Source organism: Pseudophryne corroboree, chromosome 4 (genome assembly GCF_028390025.1).
Source record: "Pseudophryne corroboree isolate aPseCor3 chromosome 4, aPseCor3.hap2, whole genome shotgun sequence".
NCBI lineage: Eukaryota > Metazoa > Chordata > Amphibia > Anura > Myobatrachidae > Pseudophryne > Pseudophryne corroboree.
This window is the reverse complement of record NC_086447.1, coordinates 330,391,074-330,399,424: the sequence shown is the minus strand read 5'-3', so window position 1 is coordinate 330,399,424 and position 8,351 is coordinate 330,391,074. Positions and strand designations below refer to the sequence as shown.

The following is an 8,351-nucleotide window of genomic DNA, read 5'->3' as shown; positions in this document are numbered from 1 at the left end:
CGAACCCGGAAGTGAACAAGCCCTGACGGCGAAACGCGTCTTCCACGGGGGGGTCCGAACATGGAGTGATCCTTTTGGCACCACCTTTACTCACCTGACTATGCATGGAGCTGCTTGATTGCCCTCTTGGTTGGAGTTTTGTAAGCCCCATCTGTCGTGTGGTCATGTCCCACAGACAGTAACATTGTACTTGTAGTCAGCCACATTTGTATCCCTATAATCTGCACATCAGAGGTAATATCTAAAATAATTTTTCATGTGAAGTTTACTTCTTTGATACAGGCTGCAATTATAATCTCCAACAGAGGCTAGGACACTGTTACTTATTCCTTTCTCTGCCTTTCCTTTTGCCATAACCTGTATAATTCCCAGTACCTGCTAGACATTCTTGTGTCAGGATTATTTGTATCTGCAAATAGGGTGCTTTATTTTCCAATTGAGGGAATGATTCAGTTACGCTGGTTTAATTTTCAGCAATAATCCATGCAATTCTGGACCTTTTATCATCTGAATACCACAATTATATGGTGTCCTAGACTGTTAATATGTCAGAAATATACACGCTGTGAGAATATATCTACACAGTCACAAAACTAATGCCATTGCTTAAAACTATATCCCATGTCAGGAGCATTATATTATTATGATGACTGTTGATTTTTTTCCGGAATAATCTTTCTATGGAATATTACTCTCTGATATAAGCTCATTCCTTATCTGAGGTCAGGATCTTTTTCCTTAATTTACACGATTCCTGGTACCTATCAGATACTTTTGTGTCAGGATTATTAGAACTCGCTGATAGACTGTTTTCAATATCAATTCCAGCAATTATTTTCTCATATTGGTCTATCCATAATAATATTTTGTGCTAATTCTTGACTTTCTGGCATCTTACTAACAGGTTGGCTCAGACGGCCTAATATGTAGTAAACATATACACACACATATTTTTGTTGTGAGAATATATTTGCAAAGCTCCATATCACCGTCAATAACGACATTTGTGTTAGGAGCATTACTTCAGCTATAGTGACTGGTATTGTCCAGAATTCACTTTATGTGGATACGATACACATTTCTGTTCTGGAATGTTATTACATTAATTTACTCTCTCTCCTTTCCACAAAAATTTCGTGGACTCTCATCCATGATCCATGGAACACAGTACCACAGATGTGGGAACTATTGAACCGTGCCTAACGTGGAAAGCAGATCCACAAATTTTCACCCACTTCACTTATTCATCCCTCTTTCTTGTTCTCTAATTATTTCCTACTCCATAATTTCTTACATAGGTGCACTCTCATTGGTGTACAGATTGCATAATCCTCTACTATCATACCACGCTGCCAACGCCCGATCTCGTTCGATCTTGGAAGCTAAACAGCGTTGGGCCGGGTTAGTACCAGGAGAGGAGACTGCCTGCGAATACCTGGTGTTGTAGAGTAGGAATTTTTTCCCTCTCTATGTAAGAAGGGACACCAACAGCAGTATCACCACTAATTCTATTCAGTACCTCCTTATCTTCCTCTTTTATTTAATCCGTGTCCATTGCAGCTCAACATCTTATAATTTTTTATCAATGTGATATCTGTCAACATTTCAGGTGTTTGAATATTGGTGACCATCGAATATTAACTATAACTTAATATAAGTTACTATAGTTGAATGTATCTATAATATTTTTGACCACTCCTCGGTCCCATAAATACAGAAATTCTGTACTGGTCAGGGGAAATGGGGGTTTGACAATCCAGTGTCTACAACCTTTCCAATCACTCTTTGGAGAAAGAGACCAGAACATTTTAATATTTTTCAATTCTTTATTTCATAAGGATCATTTAGATGGGTAATTATGTCTTAAACAATACCAATAAAAGTTATGTTTTAAATATTTCTTAATATCCAATATAAGAATTTCCTTCCTTGTACAAGAGTGCGCCCACACAAGAGCCTTCTTTCTCTCCCATTGTCTATCTGTGTATTTTCTGGCTCTGGGCGCACCACCAACTAGGACAGTATTCAATAAGAGAAAATTGTATACATTTTCTCTTTCCCACTATTTGGGTAATTATTAATTGTCCATTTTTGTTTTTTTTTCTCTCTCTTATATATATGATTGTATCCCTGTGACCTGTGCCCGATCACCCCGTGTTCTGGCCTTAGTAATATCCCCAGCTTCTGCTGATAATAATAAATGATTGGCAGCACCTTTCCTTATTATGTTCCTGTATCTTTATTTAGTTTTATATTTTTTTTTAATTCCCATTCCGAGAGCCATAGTGTTTTAAAGCTAATGAGAAAATCAAACTTCACCACAGCACCTCTATAGGAAGGGGATAATGTTAACAATCTCCATAGTGGTGTAATAAAGGTGATCAACCAAATAGATACATTCATTGGTATACTGTACAACAGGATGACAACTAAGCTGCAATGAATCTCAGTCTTCAGGTAGCTGTAGATATGGTGATTGTGTCCAATGGACTAAATATTGCCAACACAGAATGTCGCAAGAGTGAGGGTAGGTGGTACCTGGATATTTCCTTACCTAGTATCCCTGTATTACTACACTGCAAAGCCAAGAGGCCAGTTTTCATGTTTTATAAATGTTCAAACCACAGATAATTGTAAAGTACAAAAAGAAACAGAGATGGATTGGACTTGAAGTGGCGCACTTAAACATTAAATTGATACATAAAATATAACTTTTATTAGAGTATATTTGTTAAAAAGACCTGTAGCTGTGAAATATTAAAACCAAAAACATATAAATTGACAAAACAAAGTGTGATATGTGTGATAAAAACACACACTGTGCTAACTGTGTAGTGCTACACATATATAATATATTATAGGTACTATGACACTTGAATCAAATTATATGTGTTGTTAGGCTGAGTGCCCAATGGCGCTTTGAAGTCACTGATCAGTTGTACTAGATAGGCTTACTGAGGGTACTGTAAAGTGCAATATTCCAATAGAAAGCTCCCCTTCAGTTTGGGCGCTGTGACCCCTCACTTATGTGCAATCATATGCTTGTACAGCTATGAGTCAGTGTTTATCCTCACTAGTGATCTCAATGTAATTAGCTGTTCTCAATCAGTTTACAGCAGGTAATATCTGAAGTCAGTATCACTTTAAGTGAATAATCTGTTTGGGCGCTATGACCCCTCACTTATATGCATTCATATGCTTATACAGCTATGAATCCGTGTTTCTCCTCACTAGTGATCTCAATGTAATTGGCTGTTCTTAATCAATTTACAGCAGATAATAACTGAAGTCAGTGTCACTTTAAGTGAATGATAATTGGTGTTCACTTATATGCTTATACAGCTATAGATCAGTGCTTCTCCTCACTAGTGATCTCAATATAATTAGCTGTTCTCAATCGATTTACAGCAGGTAATTAATAAAGTCAATATCACTTTAAGTGAGTAATCACAATGTTCATTAGTGATATTGTTAATGAGAGACACTGTAATGTCCAAGAATGCATATAAACTCACAGTTTTCCACAATAGTCACTACTATTATAGTGGAATATAGATCATAGCTGTGAGGCACAGGGTTTAGTGAGCTGTTTGAGTATTGCACTAATGCCGTACACTGGAACACTCCATCAGCTGTTAATAGCAGTATATCCTAACTGGCTATTTTGTACTTATCAGCTGTGTGATGGAAACCTATATATCAAATAAACAGCATTTCTCAATGTAATTAGCTATTCTCAATCAATTTACAGCAGGTAATAACTGGAGTCAGTATCCCTTTAAGTGAATAATCTGTTTGGGCGCTATGACCCCTCACTTTTATGCATTCATATGCTTATACAGCTATGAATCCGTGTTTCTCCTCACTAGTGATCTCAATATAATTGGCTGTTCTTAATTAATTTACAGCAGGTAATACCTGAAGTCAGTGTCACTTTAAGTGAATGATAATTGATGTTCACTTATATGCTTATACAGCCTTAGATCAGTGCTTCTCCCCACTAGTGATCTCAATATAATTAGCTGTTCTCAGTCGATTTACAGCAGGTAATTAATAAAGTCAATATCACTTTAAGTGAGTAATCACAATGTTCATTAGTGATATTGTTAATGAGAGACACTGTAATGTCCAAGAATGCATATAAACTCACAGTTTTCCACAATATTCACTACTATTATAGTGGAATATAGATTATAGCTGTGAGGCACAGGGTTTAGTGAGCTGTTTGAGTATTGCACTAATGCCGTACACTGGAACACTCCATCAGCTGTTAATAGCAGTATATCCTAACTGGCTATTTTGTACTTATCAGCTGTGTGATGGAAACCTATATATCAAATAAACAGCATTTCTCAATGTAATTAGCTATTCTCAATCAATTTACAGCAGGTAATAACTGGAGTCAGTATCCCTTTAAGTGAATAATCTGTTTGGGCGCTATGACCCCTCACTTTTATGCATTCATATGCTTATACAGCTATGAATCCGTGTTTCTCCTCACTAGTGATCTCAATATAATTGGCTGATCTTAATTAATTTACAGCAGGTAATACCTGAAGTCAGTGTCACTTTAAGTGAATGATTATTGATGTTCACTTATATGCTTATACAGCCTTAGATCAGTGCTTCTCCCCACTAGTGATCTCAATATAATTAGCTGTTCTCAGTCGATTTACAGCAGGTAATTAATAAAGTCAATATCACTTTAAGTGAGTAATCACAATGTTCATTAGTGATATTGTTAATGAGAGACACTGTAATGTCCAAAAATGCATATAAATTATAAACTGACAGTTTTCCACAATATTCACTACTATTATAGTGGAATATAGATCATAGCTGTAAGGCACAGGGTTTAGTGAGCTGTTTGAGTATTGCACTAATGCAGTACACTGGAACACTCCATCAGCTGTTAATAGCAGTATATCCTAACTAGCTGTTTTGTAATTATCAGCTGTGTGATGGAAACCTATATATCAAATAAACAGCATTTAACCTGAGTAGCACATAAACACTGCTAGATAATTGTTCTATACTTATAAAGTAACAAGCAGTGTGTCACGATCCGGGTATCTGGACGCCATTTCTTACCCATCAGATGCCTCCTAAGGCTGGCTCAGCGCTCCAGGACCGGATCCCATCTGTTATCCTGATGTGCATATTCCCGCATCCTCTCCTGTCTCTCTGGACGCTGTCACAGTAACGCCTTATACATCTGGCATGGCGTCTCCCGCGGCCTCCGCCGCCGTTCCTGAGCTTCTGCATTCAGAGTGGCGATTACGTCAGCCGCGACCTCCGCTGTGTCCGCGTGGTTGGATGTGCACCTGTCAGCCTGGCGTCTCCTGTCTCCGGTGGCCGGCGCCGCCATTACTGTTTTCCAGACCACATGGATTACAAACCAAACTTCCCTCCAAGTGTCTGCATGGGCGCAGCCATCTTGGATTCTGTCATCTGATCATATTCACCAATCTGCTGTCTGTATTATTAATTTGCATAATTGCCTAGCCAATGCCTTCCTTGCTGCAGGTATAAATAGGTTGTGCCTGAGCAAGGAAGGCGTCAGTGCTTTGGTTGTCAAACCTAGTTTCAGTTTGTCTCTCTCCTGTGAATGTCTTCCAGGTTCCAGCTCCTGTCTCCAGACTTCTGCTATAGAGACCCGCACCAGCATTCCATCTGCGGTGTAGCCTGACTCTCCGATCCATTCTGGACTCGCCTGTTTCCAGCTACAACATCACCTGCTTCCAGCTCAGCTTCCAGCAGTGTACAGCTTCTCTTAAAGGGCCGGTGTCCTTTCTGCAGTTTACCACTCTCCACCGGTATTATTATTTCTCCGCTCTCAAATTCTACATTTCATCTATATTGCATCGCTCTCAAGCTTTATTTATTATTTAACTGGTTCCAGCCAGTATCCACTCCGTGCCAACACCTGTCTGGTTCTAACCAGTACCCACAGCAGCATTTTATCTACAGCAGTCCAGCTTTCCCTGGAACACCAGCTGGTACGACCCTGGGCTTTCCTCATTGCTACAGTTGAGCCTGGTAAGGACTTTCCAACTTGCAGATAATAAGAACTGTCTCATACCACCAGAGCTCTGTGGCCCCTGCCACCCTGTAGTACCCAGGAACTGTATTATTATTTCTCTGCTGATTTTTATGTTTCTTTTTACTGCTACTGTGATGCATGGAGTTTGTCATAAATAAATATCATTGACTTTTACTCAAGTTGTCGTGGTCACGCCTTCGGGCGGTTTCTCTTCATGTTACTTACATGTCCAGGGGTCTGATACAACCTCCCAGGTTCCGGTACATCTCAGCCCCTACAACTGAGGCTGCCTTCCGTCAGCTCAGGCCCTCAGTTGTGACAGTAAGCACTGACCAAATGAATCCAGCCGGAGACCAGGATCAAGCGGCCAGGCCGATGCAAGAACTGGCAGCCCGACTTGAACATCAGGAGGCTGCACAGGGCCACATCATCCGCTGTCTCCAGGATCTCTCTACTCGGCTGGATGGGATTCAGACAACTCTCCGTGGATCAGACGCGTCCGGTGCGTCAACCAACGTGACTCCAGCTATAACCCCACCCACCTTACCCGTTTCTGCTCCACGTCTTCATCTTCCAACGCCAGCAAAATTTGACGGTTCTCCAAGATTCTGCAGGGGATTTCTCAACCAGTGTGAGATTCAGTTTGAGCTACAACCTGGCAATTTTCCCAGTGACCGTACAAAAATTGCCTACATCATCTCTCTTCTCAGTGGCTCAGCCCTTGATTGGGCATCACCGTTATGGGAGAGGTCCGACACCCTGCTATCTTCTTACACTGCATTCGTGTCAACATTCAGGCGCATCTTCGACGAGCCAGGCCGGGTAACTTCAGCTTCGTCTGAGATTCTCCATTTACGCCAGGGATCACGTACTGTAGGACAATATCTTATACAGTTCCAGATCCTGGCATCCGAACTGGCATGGAACGACGAGGCCCTGTATGCTGCATTCTGGCATGGTTTATCTGAGTGTATTAAAGACGAGTTAGCTACCAGAGACTTACCCTCCAAGTTAGATGAGCTAATCTCACTTTGTACAAAAGTTGACTTACGTTTCAGAGAGAGAGCAACTGAGCGTGGAAGATCATCTGCTCCAAAATCTTCTGCTCCTCCTCCTCGCCAACTGTCACCAACTAAAGATGAGCCCATGCAAATTGGCCGTTCCCGTTTAACTCCTGCTGAGCGCCAAAGACGTCTCTCCGAGTTTCTCTGTCTTTATTGTGCAGCTCCGTCTCACACCATTAATGCTTGTCCCAAACGTCCGGGACTCCAGACCCTAGCTCGCCAAGGAGAGGGCCGGCTAGGAGTAATGATCTCCTCTCCATCCCCTCAAGATTGTAATCTCCCAGTCTCGCTTCAAGTTGCTCAACGTTATCAGAACGTCATTGCCCTCCTTGATTCCGGAGCAGCTGGGAACTTTATTACCGAAGCCTATGTTAAACGGTGGTCCCTACCCACCGAGAGACTTCCTTCCTCCTTTTCCTTAACTGCCGTGGATGGCAGTAAAATTTTTGATACAGTTATTGCTCTAAGGACTCTACCAGTTCGTCTGAGAGTGGGAGTTCTTCATTCCGAACTTATTTCACTTTTAGTGATTCCAAGAGCCACACATCCTGTGGTCCTGGGCCTTCCATGGCTCCGTCTTCACAATCCTACAATTGATTGGACGACTACGCAAATCCTGGCATGGGGTCCCTCCTGTGCTGAGACATGTTTGTTTAAAGTGTTGCCTGTCTGTTCTTCCTCCCCCAGGTCGTCTGATGTTCCACCTCCTCCATATCAAGATTTCACGGATGTGTTCAGTAAGGCTTCTGCTGATATCCTTCCTCCTCATAGAGAATGGGACTGCCCGATTGATCTCGTTCCAGGGAAGGTTCCACCTCGAGGACGAACTTATCCATTGTCTCTGCCCGAGACGCATTCTATGGAGGAATACATTAAAGAGAACCTAGCAAAGGGGTTCATTCGACCTTCTTCTTCTCCAGCCGGCGCAGGCTTCTTTTTTGTAAAAAAGAAAGATGGTGGTCTGCGGCCGTGCATCGACTACAGAGGTTTGAACGACATTACCATCAAGAACCGCTATCCTTTACCCCTGATTACTGAGCTCTTTGACAGAGTTAGCGGAGCTACCATCTTTACAAAGCTGGACTTGAGAGGTGCATACAATCTCATCCGGATCCGTGAGGGTGACGAGTGGAAGACCGCATTTAACACCCGTGACGGACATTATGAGTACCTCGTCATGCCCTTCGGATTGAGCAATGCTCCAGCTGTCTTCCAGCATTTCGTCAATGAGATCTTCAGAGACA

At 41.6% G+C, this 8,351-nt stretch overlaps 1 pseudogene; it reads left to right on the top strand.

Annotated features, from left to right (window-relative positions):
- Positions 1–1,331: 1,331 nt before the first annotated feature.
- On the top strand, positions 1,332–1,450 carry LOC134913838 (5S ribosomal RNA; annotated as a pseudogene).
- The last annotated feature ends 6,901 nt before the right edge of the window (positions 1,451–8,351 follow it).